This window comes from Microcebus murinus, chromosome 1, assembly GCF_040939455.1.
Source record: "Microcebus murinus isolate Inina chromosome 1, M.murinus_Inina_mat1.0, whole genome shotgun sequence".
NCBI classification, from domain to species: domain Eukaryota; kingdom Metazoa; phylum Chordata; class Mammalia; order Primates; family Cheirogaleidae; genus Microcebus; species Microcebus murinus.
In genome coordinates this window covers 117,085,971-117,105,953 of record NC_134104.1, presented here as the reverse complement: position 1 = coordinate 117,105,953, position 19,983 = coordinate 117,085,971, and the positions used below count along the sequence as shown (strand labels likewise).

General features: G+C 44.8%; 1 protein-coding gene across 6 annotated transcripts in view; it reads right to left on the bottom strand.

Moving 5' to 3' along the window:
* The window catches only part of NMNAT3 (nicotinamide nucleotide adenylyltransferase 3), a 94,983-nt gene extending 84,350 nt beyond the window's left edge, over nt 1-10,633 (bottom strand). For 3 of the 6 annotated variants that reach the window (XM_076005082.1, XM_076005103.1, XM_012762289.3), the window contains exon 1: nt 10,368-10,463. The gene's annotated coding sequence lies outside the window, so the exon portion shown is untranslated. Of the gene's footprint in view, nt 1-10,367 lie in introns of all 6 variants that reach the window. The other 3 variants (XM_076005101.1, XM_012762290.3, XM_076005079.1) reach the window with 3 other exon arrangements.
* Nucleotides 10,634-19,983: the final 9,350 nt, after the last annotated feature.

Here is a 19,983-nt window from a genome sequence, read left to right as displayed (position 1 = left end):
TCATCCACTGATAGACATGTAGGTTGCTTCCATATCTTGGCTATTGTGAATAGTGCTCTAATAAACATGGGAGTGCAGATATCTCTCTGATATGCTGATTTCCTTTCTTCTGGATATATATACCCAGTAGTGGAATTGCTGGATCATATGGTAGTTCTACTATTAGTTTTCTGAGGAATCTCCATATTATTTTCCATAGTGGCTGCACTAATTCATATCTCCACCAACAGTATACTTAGCATTCCTCCTCCTCATCCTTGCCAGCATTTATTTTTTGTCTTTTTGATAACAGGCATTTTAACTTGGATGAGATGATATCTCATTGAGGTTTTGACTTGCATTTCTCTGATGATTGGTGATATGAGCATTTTAAAAATGCCCCTTGGCCATTTGTATGTCTTCTTTTAAGAAACATCTATTCAGGTCTTTTGCCTATTTTTTAATATCTGGTTTTTTTTTGTTGTTGTTGTTATTGAGCTGTTTGGGTTCCTGCTATATTCTGGTTATTAATCCTTTGTCAGAGGGATAGTTTGCAAACATTTTCATCCATTCTTTAGGTTGTTTCTTAAGTCAGGAAGCCTGTGAGGTGGCTCCAGCCCCAGTTACCATCTAAGTGCCACTGAATGAGAGACTGAGGGCAGGAACTGACTCACTGAGTCCAGTCAACCCCCAGAATGGTGAGAGATAATCAAATGACTGTTTCTGTTTTAAGATCCTTAGTTTTAAGGCAGAGTTTTGGTTTTAGCCCTAGTCTTATATTTGATTCCTCAAGACAGAGCTTTCTCATGAGTTCAGAACAACCTCATGACTCCAAGGAGGTAGCTGAAACAACCTGACAGGGACAAGTATTTAGTTGGCCCTGCAAAAGGAGAAATAGTTTAGAATAAATGAAACATGTTGCCTATGGCAGCCACAAGAAGAAACATTCAGCAGGCTGCTGGACAAAGAGGTCTGGGCTCCAGAGAGCAGATGTGATGGAGACAAGAATATGAGAGATATCTGTGTAAAGGTTATAGTTAAAAACCAAGTGTGTGGATGAAATCATCCAGGTGGAATGCATGGACAAGAGGAGGTGAAGGGAAGAACCCTGGGGATAGCCTAATGAAAATGCAAGCAGAGGAAAGAAAGCAAGTGGAGAAGTCAAAGAAGAAACAATCAGGGAGGAGGGAAGAAAATCCAAGAAACAGTTCAAAAGGTGGACATAGTGAGAGGTCTCAGATGTTGCACAGAAAATATGGACAGAAAATCCTGTAAGATTTGATAATGTGGAGGTCACCAGTGACCTATTGCAAAGCATTCTCCCTGAAGTGGCAGAAAAAAATCAAAATTTCAACGCATTTCCATTAATACAAATGACTTCAACTAAATTTTATAAGAGAGAATAACAAATAATTTTGGGCTTCCTGCTTTATCTTCTGAGCAACATTATAGGACACAAAGAAGAAAGAAAAATCAAAATGCACATGACAAAAGGAAAAATGGAAGGGAGACAATCATTGACAAACTGAATGCCTAGCATCTGCATGGCAGAGAAGTGACTAAAAAGGCACTAGGTGAGCAAATCAGCTGACTCTTGAATTCATTTTTTTTTGTAGGGGGACTATGAAAGCTTCTTTTGTTGACTATCCCCAGCAATGGCAGGGATAGGTATTATAAAAAAGTGTGCAAGAGCATGGGGTCCCCCTAGGCTTCATCTGGTGGACCAGTTCTGATGAATTGTAGCAGCTGGCTGCATGGAGCACTTTGTAGAAGAGGATTCAGGCCTGAGTATCAGCCAATGATGCCTGCAATGTGCATAGGGCATGGGAATGAACACCAGATATTTGTCATCTTAGTCTTTATGAAATACATCTTGGACCACAACTTGAAGGAAAATGGCTTCATTTCTCTAAAACATTGGGTTCTTAAAATCTTTCTATACAAATTCTAAAATGCCCATAAATCAAAGCATATGAACTTTAGCCACTAAACCCTATTGTGCTTTCTACATGATTTACAATTTTAAATCATTTCTTAGAGTAAGGCCTTCATTTATAGTGACAAATGTTCCAATATACTTAGTAAATACATGGAGAGTGTTTCTAGAATCTGCATTAAGCCCCAGATTTCTGCTGCTATTCCTCCTCTATGCATACAGAAAAAAAAAAGCATATAAAATGAATTGGGACCCACAAAACTATAGAGTGAATTAAGCTGAAATGTCAGCACAACCATATCATATGCCTCAATTGTGAATAGATATTTTGATGAAGAGCTTACTAAATCTTTAATTGGAGATGGAGTGTTTCTATATAAAGGCAATGACTACAAAACATTTATCACAGTGCCTAAAGCCATAACTACAGAGATTCTCTGCCATCCTCTGGTGTTAGTGAGTACAGTAAATCCAGCATTAATATTAAAACATGGCACTGGAGATATAATCATGGGTGGATACAAATGAGGTTAAATATTTTCTCCCAGTGAATTTTTCTTTTAAAATCATCTCAATCTACTTGAGAAATAAGAGGAGTAATCAAGCTACAGCAGAGGGGAAAACATTGCCACATTAAGATAAATCTTATACATTCAGGCCCTCTTTTAAAGTGTTGGGTCTCAAACCATACAGCTGCAGAATATTAGCATTCTGCCACTTAAATCAAATATTGGTAGTCTATTCCAATACCCTGGGAAAATACGGTAATGTTTTTCTTATTTAAAGTTTTCTTCCCATGATTATTTTCTTAAACTTTTGGGGTTGGTTATTACTTAATGCAGTCTTCAATTTAGCACAACCAGGTTGAGATTTAGTAGGGAATGGTGGATTTGATTATTTTCAGTGTAGTACACTGGTAATGTGCATGGTGGCTAGGGAAGGACAGTACAGCAGACACTATGAGTGCTGTACCCTTAGCTCCAGACCTCGCCGCCTTACAGCAAACCAGCTTGACTTCCAACTGCCAGCATTTGTATCTCTTCGCCCAGGTACTTTGCCTAGCTACTGGAACCTGCCAGAAGAATTCAAGAATTAACTCCCCATAAAGAATAATGCACTGGCTGGGCATGGTGGCTCACACCTGTAATCCTAGCATTCTGGGAGGCCAAGGCGGGAGGATCGTTTGAGCTCAGGAATTCTAGACCAGCCTGAGCAAGAGCGAGACCCCGTCTCTAGTAAAAACAGAAAGCAATTAGCTGGACAACTAAAAATATCTAGAAAAAATTAGCCGGGCATGGTGGCACATGCCTGTAGTCCTAGCTACTAGGGAGGCTGAAGCAGAAAGATTGAGCCCAGAAGTTTGAGGTTGCTGTGAGCTAGGCTGATGCCACGGCACTCTAGTCCGGGTAACAGAGTGAGACTTTGTCTTAAAAAAAAAAAAAAAAAAAAAGAATAAGGTGCAACCAATGACTGACAGGAATGGTGTGTACACACCCAGCCCCAACCCCAAGAGGGGACAACTCTGGGATGAGTGTTCTACACAGACTTGGGAGATCCCAATAAGATTACAGTCCAGTTGCCCACAGTGATAACCTGGTAGCCTGCTTGAGAGTGCACTCCCCTGGCTCATTTCCCTACTTCTTACTAGTGCTTCCTGGGATCTCCTCCCAAATAAACTACTTATACTCAAATCTTTGTCTTGTATCATGATTTCCCAATGTTCGGTCAACTGAAGAAGTTCAGCTTAGAGCATACCATTGGCCATGCACTAGGCTTTGGCCAGCATTAGGGAGCAAAGGATACATGGGTACAGAGCTGTCACAGGGAGAGCTGGCATTAAGTTCCAGGTTGACTGATGGACATATTTACTCCCTAGAGCCCTTTTCATAAATATCCACCACCGCTGGTGTTCTGTAATTTGACTATCCTCCTACACTTATATTCAATCACTTCCAAGTTTTCACCATTAGAAATAATGATGCAGAGAGCATTTTTTATATAGTGACTCTTTCCAGTTTTCAGATTATTTTCTTTTTAAAGCTGAATCCCAGAAGAAGCCAAAAGGTAGTAGCATTTCAGTAGCACCTGAAACAGGCAGCCCCTCTACTTTTATCATCCATCGTCCTCTGATTACTTATAAGATATAAAGTGGGTAACAGATACTAGCATCCTTTTTCTTACAAAAAAACACTAAGACAAGAATGGCCAATAGTATCATAAAAGTTACGGAGAAGACCACATGGGGAAATTAAAAGCAAAGCAGTCTTTGATACTAAATATAAGGTTCTTACAATAAACACCTATTTCTGATCTTTAAAATGAACATTTGAAAGCCAATAATAACTTCAAGTTAGGCTTCCACACACTAATTCCTGTAACAGGCATTCTGTCCTAATGATCACCTACTTACAGAGAAACTTCCAGCCTTCTAAAGCTTTCTCTTTCCCTGACCTGGTGTGATTCCCTCACTGACACTGACATTCATTCCCTCCCATCTGCCACTTACTGCGCCCAAATTCAGGTTAGTTTGCATCAGTTGTTTTCATCATTTTTCCCCCTCCAGTTGCAAACCCTTTTCAGCGAGCAGCAGGGCTGACGGCAGAGTTGCTGATGCCTGTGGTTGAGATGCAATTAGGCTGAACCATGTTTGTCAGCCTTGCTCCGCACTCTTGTTTCTTCAGAACACGGGGACTAGGGGGAAGTACCAGAATCAAGGCACTCACCCCACACACCCGCCTTTAATACACTAGCTGTGCTTCTGCAAGGCAGTTCCAACCTCCCCCTGGGCTCGGTCCTGCTTTGACACTTCATTATTATAAGAGGAAGCAGAGGGGTGGGGGGAGCTGATGGAAGGGGAAGGCAGAAGGAAGATTGGCTCTAATTTAAAACCATCTTAGGAGCTCTAAAAAGTTCCAGGTTGACTGATGGACACATTTACTCCTCAGAACCCTTTTCATAAATATCCACCACTTAACATGCACTTTTAAGAGGCATAAATACCGTCACTGTGTCAGCCTTTATGGAAGTGAGATTTCCAGAACCACTTTTTTTTTCTCCATGGCTAAGAGCCACACAATTACAACCCTATTAAAGCTGTACCCTGAGAATACAGCCCTTCCCCACCGGCCTAGGCACGGCAGTCACACCCACCCCACCAAAGGGAGCGTGGAGGCCTGCTCAGTCTCTGCGTGGTGACGCTAGTGTCCTTGCTTTGTGTGGAAAGATGGCAGCTCATCTCCTGTAATGAGGTCTGCCTCTGAGACTGGTGGGGACTGGATATGTATTTGGTTAACAGCTCTGGCCAAACAAATAAAATAACTCTCTAATAACATTCAGGCATGCAGAGAGAATGTTTCCTGGGGTTGTCTGGATTACATCTTATTTAAAACAGGCCTTTTAGTGTATTTTCTCCCTATTTTCAGTGGAACTGAATGGGCTTGAAGGCAAGCATGGTGTCCCTCGTGACCGTGCTGAGATGGCTCGGCTCTGGTGGGATCGCTGCCAGCTCACCCTGCCACCGCTGCGTGCAGACAGCGGGCCCACCCTCTGGACAACAGCAGTCAGCTTTACCTTTGTTTCCTCTCAGACAGCCACGAGCCACAGCGTGATAAAATCTATGCTGGAACCTCAGCCTGGCGTGCCCAGGGGTATCAGAGAAGGAGAAAACAAACAGGTCCCCAGGGGGACTCTGTCACTTGGAAGGGAGAGAGCTCCAGTGCCCACCCCACCAGATCTTCCCTCGGGTGAGCTGGGTCCCCGTTTCCTGCTGCCACCCAGTGTGAGACATATGACGCTGAGAAATGAGCACCCAACCAGACAACAGCTGACGGGGCTCTGCAAACTCTAAAGGTGTAAGCAAAGTGGAGCATTAGCATTATTCTCTCATTTGGAAGCAGAAGAACAATTGCTTTTAAAAATACACATTCTCAGTAAGATTACTTGGGCAGCATAAAGCATTGTTTACCAGAATTTGTAGAAAAATACTATCCAGTGGTCTTCAAAGCTGTATGAATAAATGAGCATAAGCCTCCAGCCACCACTCACAGGCCCACTGCACCCGTGTCAATACTGCCTGCATTTCTGGATCTGCCCCACTTTTGCACACGGCCCTGGCACACCAGGCTCCTCCTCCAGGGCAGTTAACCCAGTTTATAATCTCTTACTCTGCGTGCTTATGTGCCTCATTCTGTCTTTAGTAAATCTGTCTCATGATGTGTGTGGGCTCCACAAGGGTCAGGACTGTGTCATTTTGACTCACCATTCAAATCCCCAGGACACTGCCTGAAGTATTTGTAGAACAAGGGAAGAAAGGGAGGAAGGAAGAGAGGGAGGGAGGGAGGATAATGTGCCAGGCACAGTGCTGGGTACCGAGAACACCTGGTCCAATAGCTGTGGAAGAGCTCATGGCCCAGCAGAGGAGGTGATTCAGGGCAGCTGGAGAAGGGCATGTGACAGGTGCCCACTGGTACTGTGGGAATGCAGGAGTTGATTCAGAGAGGCTTCCCTGCAACTGCTTGTTCCTCTGCAGCTGCCCCAGAGATTATGGCTTTAGGGGCAGGTCTGGCCAGAGGGAGGGACAGCAGGGAGGCACAGAGATCGAGACCAGGCATACACTGGGCAGGAGGCCAGGTCCAGAGACGGCAGTCATGGGAGGAAGGAGCAGACAGCTCTGGCTTCCAGAAAATGTGGTCACACTCGTTAAAGAAACCCATTACAGAGAATCTTAGGTTTCTCCAGAGTTGATTTCCCAGATTCACACTAGCAACAGAATGCTTTTCTATTCCTAATTCCTAGACAGGCACACGGGTCTGTGTGTGTGCGAGAGGAACAATGATGACGGAATCATGAGTCCACTGTGGTTTGTTAAACACCATCATGAAGAACTGCATGGTTAAAACAGTGGGGCAGGGGCTGCCATTCTGAAGCCTGCACTGCAAAATGGGATCCGTCCATCTTTACTGGGGAACTATGATAAATGAGCAAAGACAGACACTGGTCAGGATAAGCCACTTTATTTAAGAGCTTCGACAGCCCAAAGTGGTTTAACATGAATGCATGGAAGATTTATCTAGATGATAAAATACCTGAACTTGAAAGGCACATAAATTATAATTTTGCAGTTTTTCTCTTTTTAAGATTTCACATAGTCAAGTGCTTTAAGTAATGAATGAAATGCATATAAGGTTGACTTCATTTCATACAAGCTATCTGGCTGGTGTCTGCAAAGTTTGACTCCAAGGGACTGAGAATGAGTGTCACTCAGAATGAGTGTCACCCATCTGTGCCTGTGGCCTTCAGTTTCCTCATCAGAGTGGAGATCATTGGGAAGATTAATAAATGTAATAATAATACAGCAGCTATTACTGTCTGAGCACTTACCATACTACATGCTGCATTCTGAGGGTAGCACTGCACATGCTTATCCTGACTAATGTTCCTAACAGCATGAGTTAGGCACAACGATTCCCATTTTACAGATGCAAAAACTTAGGTTTAGAGAGCTTTGGTGATGCATGGGAGGTCACACAAACAATTTTATCTGACTATATCGCTGTGGTGTTCACCACTAAGTTGCAACACACATGAAAATGCTTGGCTTTCAGCAAATGCTTAAATATATTAGTTGTCCTTCCCTATCTTCACACTCTTTTTAAAAGAAAACATACATATACATAATACACAACAAAAAGTTTGCCTCTTGGGCTTATATTCATCCATTCGTTCGTTCATTCATGCATGCCTTTTGGCATGCCTGGTTCTCTACTGGTACAAGGGTTATAAAATTAGATTCCACAGCTCCCAGGCCAAAGAGCCAGGCAATTACCATGCCCATAAGGATGGCAGAGGCCAGCAAGGGACAGTGGCAGCCCCTGTAGCAGACCCACACCCAGCTCTGGGTTAGAGATAATACTTGAAAAAGACAATTTTAAGCCTTTTCAACACTAGTTTTCCCATACAACTTTTGTTGTCTTTTCTTTGGCCCAAGTCTCCAAAGACACTTCAAACTGCAGGGCCTTCTGACAGTGTGGGTGCCCAAGAGCCCTTTATCAGGAAGAACACCCCTCTCTGCTTCCAGGCTGATGCTTTCTGGCAAAACCACTGCAACAGATAACCGAACTCCCCAGCTAATCACCCTGCCTTTGGCCAGCTTGTTTCACCAGTTTTTGTCCAGACTAAGAAATAATATCAATAGTACTAGTAGTAGTAATATCCTACATGTCAGACGCTGTTCTACGTATTGTAGGTACTCATTATCCCCATAATAACCCTCTGAGGTAGGCACTATTATTATTCCCATTTTAGTTCATTCAGGGGAAGAAGAGGGTGGGAGTCAGTATTTCTTCAGGGCCACCTACACGCCAAGCATCTGTCAAGGATGCACACTACTCGTAACTCAGATGGTAGGGGTAAGTCCCCAGGGTTAGTCACGTCCCTGGTCTGCGACCACCATGCCTGGAGCTTCCCTTCTCTCTTTGGCTGGGACATTACTGTTGTCTGGGCGGTGAACAGAGGGGCTGCACAAAGGTTGCCCTCTCCCCTTCTCCCTCCAGCACCCTCTGTTCACATTTGTCCTCTGTTTTTTACCACTCGCCACAAACCGTGCCAGACTCCACCCTCAACTGTGGTTCCCCACTCTCCGGACCTCCCAGCCAGGTTTTACGGAGCAAATCCTGTGTCTACACCAATGATGTCAATAGAGACAAAGAAGAAATTGGGATCACTCAAGCCAATAAAATACAGCAAGCAGCTGATGGGTGTTTCCTAAAGCCTAAAAAGGTCTCCCAAATTCATGGGGCTTTAAGGTCTGAGGGGTCCTCAGCAGGAGACTAGCAGAGTTGCTGCCTCTGGGGAGTCTGTTGGTCAGTTTTAGGGGGTGACACCAAAAGCTGAGAGTGACCAATGAAAGTCAGGAGGTAACTGGTGTTCAGTGGAGTGGCATGAACCATACATTCCGGGGACTCAAAGAGCTGGCTTTCTGGGAAATGTGTACTTGGCCGGAAGCAGAGGGCCTTCCCTGGCAAGGCTAAAGGGTCGGAGGATCCCTTTTCTTTGGGCTCTGCCAGGCTCGGACTGTCGCTTTATTTCACCTGCTCACCCCATGTCCAGAAGGACAGGGGCCTTGTCTGATTTCCCTCTGAATCTTCGGAGCCAGGGTAAAGTGGGCACCAGTTAAATGTTCCAAGAATGAATGACTAAACCAGTTACCATTTTGGAGAACAGGCTGAGAGACTCTACTCACAACCCCTTATCTGACAGAGGAGGAAACAGGCCTCAAGGGGAGGGGTGAGTTTGCTCAGAGGCAGACACACTGTGTTTAGCCTACAACAACATCCAGCCTCTATCCAGAACATCTCCATCTTTGCTTCACTCACTGCACACCTAAAACAGCGCTAAGTCATTTACATTCAGCCTTTCCATCCGCTATGGGCGGAACAGTTCCATTACACAGACACTGAAGTCGAGGTTAAGGGACTTGCCTTCCCCCAGCTCTCTGCAGGCCAGTCCCACTCACACCTTTCCCCAAAGAAGCCAACAACCTCTCCCAACAAAAGGTGTTTGCTCTGTTGTTCGCCGCCCTGGAATTCTCTGAAATTTTAGTTCCAGCAGACTTTATAGCTGGGGACCCTGATAAAAGATCTCCAGCACCCCAGCACTGTCTATCTTCGCTCTCAGCACAGTTGGAACGTTTACAATTTGTTTGTACGGATCCATTTGGTGTAAGTCTCCCGCACTGGACTGAGACTCCAGGGGCGGGCCCCACGTTAGTTGGCCCACCAGTCTAAGCCGGGCACTTAGCCCAGGGGCGGGCACTCTGTCGCACACAGTAAGCGTAAGTTAGATACTGTGTTTATTTTTAACACATTGACTGCCACACCAGATAATTGTTTTCCCCTTGGGGCCACGGTGTTTTATTACGAAATAGAATAAAAACTTCTAAAACAAAACGATCCTTTCTAATTTAATGGAAATTGGTTATTTTTTGTTGTTTTCCGTGTGTGAGTTATGTGCAACTTGAAAAACAGTTCAGGTGACTCCCAAGGTAAAGACACGTGTGAGTTACATATGCTTCACGAGGCCCTGGGCTCAGAACTAGCGTGAGTCAAATGCAACTCACATGGCAGTTAATGTGTTAACTGCTGAGTGCACAAATGTTGAAGGTGGGATCTGAACACATGTCTGCTGGGGCTCCCGGCACAGCCAAAGGGGTACTTAGGGTTTGGTAGATCACCGTGCAGCGAGAACGCGCGGCGCGCAGAGGCAGAGCGGAGCCGTTCCCCGCTCCGTCCGACCCGGCACCCGCGCGGCACTGCGCCGCCACCTGTCGCCCGGGAGCCGGCGCCCAAGTGTCCGCCGCGGCCCGGGTGGCGTGGGCCCGGCGTGCAGCCGCCATCCGGGTCGGAGGCGCCCGCGCGGGCGGACCGGGCAGACCAGGGCCCCAGGCTGCGCTTACCTGCGCGTCGCGGGGCTGAGCAGCGGCGCTCGGCGAGTCTCGGGGAACTGCAGGGGACTGGGGGCCGGAGGGCCGAAGCGCGGCCGTGGGCCAGCGCGGCCCCGCACGCCAGGACCGGGAGTGGGCGGCACTGGGTCTCGGGACGCCGGGCCGCCTTCGGGCGGGCAGCCCAGGACTTGCCCGCCTTGCCCCGGAGCTGGGGGGGCGGGTAGGGGGCGGGGCCTAAGGCGAACTTGACCTTGACCTTCCCCCTCCCCCCCCTCAGTTCCCCTGGGAGGACCGAGTGTTTGGGAAACAGTCTGCGCCCCGCCCCCTCGCTGGGGGCGGGCCCGAAGGAGACCCGCCCCTGGCACAAACCCCGCCCACTGGGTCCCAACTGCCGGGATCCTCCTGTGGTGTGTGAGCGTTTGCTTTTTATTTTCCTATGTTTTGTATTGCGTTTATTTCTTATTTTTATTTAATTTTACTTTCCTTTTTAACAACTGAATTAAAAATATATATCAAAGTAATGCACGAGCACTTTTTACAATATAAAATTACCTAGATTTGCTTATACAATGAAAGCAACAGGCCACTTCTCCCTTGCTCCTTTTTAAGTTCCTCCGTGTAGTTCTGGTGGTCACCCCTTTGTCGCTAAAAAAAAATAAGCTTACATAGCGATTTCTTGATTTATCTATTGACTTCCTGCCATGTTAGATGAGGATTTACTCTCTTGCTGCGCTGCCCTGCATCCTTCTGACAAATTTACACCTCTATTCCCAAGCCTGCCCTGGTGAGCACTGAGACCTCAAACCAGGAGTGGATGAAGGTTTTCTGGGGCCTGAAGCTTACACAAAATTGTGGGAGGAGACGGGAAGGGAGGACTATTTTAGAAAGAGAATACAGAACTGATGGCATGCAAGTGTACATTTATTTAGAATGAGGAAAGAAATCATAAAGTCCTGGAGCCTTGGAGATTGGGTTCCCTATCCCCTGAGATTTTCGTAGGCAATTTAGGTCCTGAATTTGCTTCCCTCATGCAGTCTGGCCTCCTCTGCCTCGCCAGAACTCTCCGTAACACCCAGCACACACATGGGCTTTGCAGGGAGGGGCCCTGAAGGTCAAGATTCCACCAGCTTCTGCCAATAGGATTTCCCAATGGAGTGAATTGGAGTGCAAAGAAAGAGAAACATCGAGGAGGAGGATGTCAAGGTTTTGTGATTGCTAGGCAATCAAATTTCCAGCTTTTCCTAGCCACAGTGACAAATCTCCACCTTAGCACCAGGAGTGATATATAAAGCTGGCTCTGGACCCTGCCCCTGTCGCCAGAGCCTCACAGTTCTCCCATGAGGCTGGCTGGGCAGGCACACCGTCTGTCCGCACTTTGAGGAGGGCCCATAAACTTGTCCCTTTTGTATCAGCACAGGAGCATGCAGCTAGCACCCAATAAGTGCTCAGGTAAAAGGTACCTCCTCACTCACAGGGAAGACACATCATCCATGCTGTCTCTAATCCCTTTTCTCCTGCTTACAATAAGAAATGTGGCTCCACAAGGTGACCTTGGGCAAGGCACTTTATCTCTCCGAGCGTCAGTTTCTTTTTCTGTAATTGGAGATAACCCCTACCACACTGGGTTTTGGGGAGGATTAAGTGGCTTAATATCTAAGAGTGCAAGAATAATTATCTTTGGATATTCTCTTATTAATTAAGTCAATTTGTCTCCCAGCAGGATGGGAGGTTTACGAGAAAGTTTAGGGAATTTTAGGTATCTGTGTGTAGCATGTGATACCACAGGTTGATTAGAAGCCTTGTATTAGAATCAAGGGCCAAGACATAGAGCAAGTGAAGAGGCCAGGCAATGATTTCCCCTCCTAAGGGAAGCTTTCTTTTCCTGGGGTAGGTAAGACTAAGGCTTGGTCTAGGAGGAAGCCTGTTTTCCTGGGCAAGAAGTAGTGTTCCCTGTGGTGGGAAGTAAGAACCTCACATAATAGCCAAGCTTTACCTAACCTAAGTGGAGGAAGGGCAGTGGTTGAGAAATCCATTCTGAAGAGAAAACTAGCTCCTAATTGTTTGGAAGGGGGAATATCTAGATGCAAGCCATATCCTTTGCTTAAGCTCACAAAGAAGCTATTGGATCCTGGGTATAATGGGAATAATATTTTTGGATCTCCTCTTTGTTGGTATGTTTCATTTCTTCTGGATCCTATCTGCCACTATGGCTCAAGGAGGGTGGCCAGGTAATGCCACCTCAGGAAGGAGGAGGATTTTACATAGAGGATGCCTCAGTGTGACTCCCTCAATTAGATCCCAAGACAAGAATGCTAATGCAAACAGTTTATGTGGGAGGTACTGGGAACACCAGCAGAGGATTGGAGAAGTAATACAGGGAAGGAAAGGGAGCCCTTAAAGGATTGTTAAAACAGCCACTGTAATAGATGATTGGAGTTTAATCCTGGGGGAATGTCTAAAAAGCAGCATGAATGAGGAACATGCCTCGGAATTATCCCGCTCAAGGAAACTGTAGGAGGCAAGTCTCTAAGGAGAAAAAACCGGAACTGACAGATTAACTCATATCTTTGCACAATTAAGACATTATTTCTAGGCACAGAAAAGTGTTTATCAAAATGAGATCAAGCTCTAAAATAATACTATTCTGCAGTTTCCTTATGAAGTTTCAGCAGAAACACTTGGGGCAGTAGGCAGTGTGCAGATGGCTGAGTCACAGTCTTGGGACGAGGTCTGAGGACCTTCTGGAAAACTCACTCTTGGGAAGTTTGTGATAGGACTGTAGGCTAGGTCAGTCTCTATGTTCGGATGACCCATTCTAACTTTGACTTCTGAGCTTTCACTGAGAAAGAGCGAGCATTGAGTGGGTAAAAATAAAATGTGAGAGGGAGACTGGTGGACTTTTCAAATGACCAGAGAGGGCAAGCTTTTCAATCACAGCAAATACTTTAGAAGGTGGATGTTTTCTCACAAACCATGAACAAATAATGCTCATGTGAAATCTTTTTTATAGAGCTATTGAAGCAGCACCCTAGAAAACCTCCATTCTGTCAACCTGGCTCCATTGGCCATACTCACTGTTGAGCTAAAGTGATCCTTTTAAAATATGACTCAATTCGAAACGAACACTCCCCTGCTCAAAAATCCCCAGTGGCTTCCACCACAATTGGGGTAAAACCCCAAGTCCCCCCATGGCCTACAAGGCCCTCACAAGGTTGGCCCTGACAAGCTCTCCCACGTTGGCCATCCTCATCTCTAGTCTCTTTGGTTTTGTTGCTGTCCCTTGAACACATTGCACCAATTTGTACCCCAGAGCCATTATGTTGCTATTCTCACTGACCGAAATGAAACCCTCCCTCACTCTCAAGGCAACTCACCCAAATGCATTAGCTTTCTAATAGACCACCCTTCCAAACAAGGAAACAAACACTCCCACTATGATACCACACCCCTTCACAGTACTTCTTACCTGTCATTGTAGTATATTTTTATTAATTATCTGTCTCCTTCATTTAAGTGTAGGGTCCAAAAGGGGCTGAGTCTTTATATAATTTGTTCCGTGATATATCACCCTACCCAGAACAGTGCCTAGCACTTAGTAGGTATCCGATAAATATTTGTTGAATGAATCAATGAATTGAATGGAGTTAATGAAAAATATAATCAGTAAATATACAGATAAAAATATTCTAGAATGTAGACTTTCAACTAATCTAGATTGGATTCCTCTCAAACTGAAAAGAATTGTTAAAGCACAGACAGAAAATATAAAATGAAGTGGCCAAGTTGTATTACATATTCTTACTTATAATTACAGTTGAATATTAGACTGAGAACTTTCACTTTTTTATATTTGGCCCAATATCTGTGTTAAATATTTAAGCAAAGGTTAGTTTGAAAGGCTACATATTCATTTAAAAGTAGTAAAAACAAAAAAGTTTCCCCTAGTCATTTTAATAATTCAGAATGGTGTTCTGTGGCTTCTGTTAGGGTTTGAGGGCCCAAGATGGTAACTAGTTACCTGAAAATAGAGGCCTTGATTAAATATTTAAGATCTCATTTATTTTCATTTTCTGCATATTTCGTGTGCCTAGTTCTCACTTTTTTTTTTTTTTACCCATTCTTCAGTCACACAATTCACACACTGAAGTTAATAGAAATATTTCATGGATTATTAAATGCAGCTAAGCAATGGGAGTTTGCTAGAAAATAAGGCCAAACTGGGACCACTTTGCTGTTGTAACAAAGTAATTTTTCCTTAAGGTACAGACTATGAATTTACAGAGGCCTCTGCCATTTATTCTGAAGTTTTGCAAGGCACACCCATGTCTGCTACAAAAGAGGCTTTAAAGTGGAAAACAGATACTCCCTAAAAACATGTTATATGGTAGTGCAATTAAGAAGTCTTATAAATAAGAACAATTGAAACTGTAGAATTGTAAGTGGACCCTTGAAATTATGGCAAGAAGACACTCCATAGCACCTGTTTACTAATGGAAACTTTGCACCCTGGTGCCACCAGCAGTGGAGTAGGTTTTGTTAGCATCTCTCTAGGCATAATTGTGTAAGGAATGTTCCAGTAGCAGCACCCAATGCTGTAAGTTGTCGTTCCTAATGGAGCTTTTATATTCCACCCTGGTAATTAAAACCATAATCCAGACTTTGAAGTCCATTTGGGCCTACTTGGTACAAAGAGGGCCTTCTGGAGGTATTCAAAGCTGTAAAACATTGTTCCCAGTGGAGAACACTTTAGTAATAACCCATCTTTTCGTGATGCAAAGAGAGTACACAAAGAGGTTTGATGATCTTCTTAAGATCACATGCAGCTGGCCAGTGGCGGTGCTGGAGTCTAAGTCAGGATTTTTTTGTTACAAGCAACAGAAACAGTCTCTGTTAACTGAGTAGAAGGGAGTTTATTGGTAGGATTGGGCCTTCAGGACTTAGAGGAAGTTTGGAGATCCAGGATTAGAAAGGGGTGGGAAGAGAGCAGCTCCAAAAAACTAGAAAGTAAAAACCCTGGGAATAATCTCTTAGTAAAAATGGTCTAATCAGGATGCCACTACCAGGATAGATGATTAACTTCCAGACACTTCTTATGCTCTTGTTTTACTCACTCATGAGTCAAGTCTTGGGAGAAGCCCTCTGATTGGCTATGGTTGTGCTGGGGAAGGTGTTGGCAAACTCTTTCAACTTCGGATGTTGAAGGCAAGGCATTTGAATTTACTCTGCTACTAAGATTCTCATATTGGAGGGAGGCAGTTCCCCAAAGGGAAGCCCCAAGGCTGCTGTAAGGAGGAGGGCAGGGATGCATTGGAACCCCAGTGTTCTTTAGAGTCGTAGACTCCTGTGCAGCTAGAGGTGCTGTTAGAAGCAAACCAAAGTCTGCTTGGGATCACTAGGAGGGTTTTGCTTTCCAAGCAAAGGAGCTTCCTGTCCCTCTCCTCTAAGCTTCTTTTGGCCCAAGATGTGGAATGAGCCTGAAGGCCAAGAAGCCCTCTTGAGTCTATGAGGTGACAAGCATAAACTCCAAAGCCACTTGTTAAGGACAGCTGAGTGGATAAATAGGAGCAGTCTGATATTTTAAATATATCATGGAACTGCTATTCCAGTCCTGAATTACTTACCTCCAGTCTTCTTATTTTATAAGCAAATTAAAAACCTATTTGGTCAGGCTACTGTAGTTGAGTATCAGTAACATTAAACCTAGCACAATCTGATAGTACAAATTGGTCCTAGAATTCTGATCTCTCGATTCCCTGTGCAGCATCATTTCTGTTCCACTTACAAAGACATGGTTTCTGCCTTCAAGGAGCTTATGGTTGAATTGAGGTTGCATTAGTTAGAGTTCTCTGGAGAAACATAACTAATAGGATATACATAGCTATATAAGCAGAGATTTATTAAGGGAATTGGTGCACATAATCATGGAGGCTGAGAAGTCCCACAATCTGCCATTTATGAGCTGGAGTGCTAGGAGATCCCACGGTGTAATTCCATCTGAGTTTGAAGGTCTGAAAACCAGGGCAGCTGATGGTGTCACTACAGATTTGAGGCTGAAGGCCTGAGAACTGGGGTGGGACAGAGGAGATGCTTGTGTATTTCCAAAGGCCTGAGAATCCGAAGCTCTGATGTCCAAGGGCAGGAGAAGGTGTGTGTCCTACCTCAAGGTGAGAGGGAGAGAGGGGGGAGAGGCAGAAAGAGAGAGAGAGAGAGAGAGAGAGAGAGAGAGAGAGAGAGAGAGAGAGAGAGAGAGAGAGAGAGAACTAACTTGCCCCACCTTGCCAGAAACTTGGCCCAGAGCTGTGAGCTATGTGCAGAGACCTAGGCCACCCCATGAGCTCCTGTCAACAAAAACTGGTTGGCAGAAGGTGTGGCTAACATGAAGATGTGCTGCTCAAATCTGCCTTCAGAAAAGACGTGCTTCTCTGGTGGAAGGAGCATGGTTTCGTGACAGTCTCCAGCTGTTAGCTTCTTCAGGGTCTGCCTCAAGTTTTCAAGCCTAGCACATGCTATTCTCAGGCCAGCCAGTGACTAAGCAAAGCGGAGATACAGGGTCCCAGCCAGGAACAGATTTTGTCTATATCCTAGATCCTAAAATAATAGCTAGGAATAAAGACTTTACCACTGGGTCTTTGAACCTAGTAGCAAAGGCTCAGTCGTGAACCTAGGCTGTCTCCTTCCTCTGCCCACGGAGCCCTGGCCTGCACGCTTGCCATGCCTCCTCCATGTGCTGCTCAAGCTGCTGGTGTCTGGACCCACGCTGTGCTCAGAGGACCCACTGGCTGAGTGAGGGAGGGAATGAATGACTCACAGAATGAGTAAAGGAAAGAATGATGGCCCAGGTGAAAGAATGCAAGAATCATAAGAATAGAATAAATTAAATAAAGATACTTCAGCAACAGAACTACCAACTCTGTCACTTAGGGATGAGATGATCATGTCCACCCCCCAGGGATTCTTTGAAATATCACTTGACTGTTCATCGAGCGGCAGAGGAGTGTCTGCTTTCCTTCCTGCCTCTTCCCCAGTGATGACAGTTATTCTTTTACTCTGAACCTGCAGCTCTGTGGCTAAGTTGCCACTCTTCCCTTGCAGGCAGCTTTGCTAAAGGCACGGGGAGCACAGATTGTCCATGAAGGCTGTGTGGCTGTCTGGACCTCAGGCCACAGGTGGTAATTGACTGCACTACCCTCCTTCTGTCCGTCTTTATCGCATCACACTTCGTCCAGATGGCACTAGAGCCTCGAGCCTCCAGTTGAGGCCACAGTTGGTTGGAGCTCAGTCCCTTCAAGGGTGGATAGCAGGCTGAATGCTCCCTTCCATGTGCTCCTACAATGACATAGTGCCATGCACTATTGGCCTGCCTTTCCTCGGGCAGTTCCAGAGCCTGTGATTGGGGCTGATCCTGACAGTCTGCCCCACCAGGACAGCATGCTGTGGGAAGACACCCTAGAGGAGGAGGCAATTTCCCCAAGATCATGTTCAGATAGGACACATGGAATTTTACACTAATGCTTTCATCGAAACGTCCCTATTTTTTCCTTCCAAGAAGGGGAAGTAGAAAATCTATCAGTAAGTGCTTATACATTTGCAGTTTTACACATATGGACTCGGTCAGCTCAGGTTAAGTTGTACCATGGTAACAGACAACCCTCACTTCTCAGTGGCTTAGGAAAACAAAGATCAATTTCTTGCCCTGGCCACATGTCCATGTCCATCATGGGTCAACTTCCACTCTTCTCACTCTGTGTTTATACACTGACCTTCTTGGGGACATGGTGTTATGGCAGAAGGAAGAAAAGGACACGGAGAACCATAAACTGGATCCTAACACTTTTGTGTGGAGGTAACACGTCATCTTCCTTCGTGCTTTGTTAACCAAAGCAAGTCACATGCTAAGGTTCAGCAGGCTAAGGATGTATAGTTCCCCACCCCAGGTCACAGGGCCAAGTCCGATGTCAGTGGGCCAAGTCAATGGGGTGAGAAAGTAGAGACCTCCAGGAAAACTAATCTTGTGAATCATAATGTACTAATGTACTGAACCACTTATATTTACAATGAGGAGCTGGGCGAGGAAGTTCAGATGATTCAGTAAGCTTTCAGGTATGTGCAGGGCCCTGCACCTGCAGATGAGGTAGAGGATGGCCTCTCCACAAGCAGCATGATTTAGTGGCTGAGGGCCTAAGGTCTAGTTTGATTTCCACCTAAGCTTATGTGACCTTGAGCAAATTGCCTAACCTTTCTAAATTTCTAAATGGGCATATTAATATCTCCCTCTTAAGGCTGTTGTGAAGATTAAATCATTTATCTGGCAGGTGCATATTACATTGGAGATTTTATGATAGAGTAGTTCATGCTTGCTGTGGACAATTTGGAAAATTCAGAATAATAGGAAAAAATAAATAACATTAAACCACTTCTTTCCACCTGAAGACAACCAGTGTTAAAATTTTGGCATATTTCCTTCAAAAGATGAAAACATGCTATTTTTAAAGCTGCAGCTGTTTCTGCATTTAGGCAGAAGGACAAGGAAGACATTTGTTTGGGAAGACACCTTAATGGGCCTATTAGCTTCCCTCTCTTGCTCTCTTGAGCCAGTCTCGTTGGAAAAAGTTCTGAATTCTCTGCATCTAATCACAGAGAAGTTGTTTTTGTTTTGTTTTTTTCCAGTCCTCTGTTAAAAGCAGAGAAGAAGGAAGGTTCCAATGTGGGGACTCTGGAAATTGGAAAAGATACGATGTGAACACAGTGAGAAGTCTAAGAGATTATCTAAGAGAGAGATATGCACAGGGAGACAGTGAGGAATAGAGAGAGGAGCTGGCAGAGATGAAGACAGAGAGGGATGAAGAGGAAGGGACACAGGAAGACACAAAGAAGGACACACAAATGGCTGAGATGAACAGAAACACACACACATGGACATTCACAAACACATATGCACACACACATACATGCACACAGAGGCAGAGCAGGAAGCCCAGAAGCAGAGTCAGCCTGCGTCCTCAGTAAAGATGTGCCTGGCAGATCTGGCCTGGGACCCCCCACATCCAGTCAACTTCAGAGACTGAAGCCTGATGCTCAGTTCTCAGACAGTTCCTGCCCTGCGCTGCAGGCCCACTTTTATTACCCTCAAAGCTTTAGGATAAAGAATGTTGCTGGTGCCACGGGGGATACAGGAGAGGGGTCCTGGTCCTGCGCAGGAGAAAGTGGCTCAGGGAGAAGAGCAGGGCACGATGGAACAGTGCTGAGATCGCTTACGGGGATTGATAACCGAGCTAAGAGGAAGGTTTAGAATAAAAGGTGAGAGGCCATCCCTAGAAAAATGAAATCTCCTTTTCTCAGAGTGTCTTTGAAATATCAAGGAGAAAGCTTCCGATTTCTGCCTTTCTGTGAGACTGGGGTTTGAGTTACTATATTTGGATATTAAACAAATCTATTAATGGATATGAATTAAATATAAAATATGATAGCTATATTGATATATGTATATATGTGTGTTTATATGTATATTTAACATAGTTGAAATCATACTGTCCACTATCATAATAGCTTGCTTTTTCTCCTAAGTATTATATTTCAAACATTCTCTTACATCATTAAAAACTCTCCATAAACATCATTTTAGGGCTTT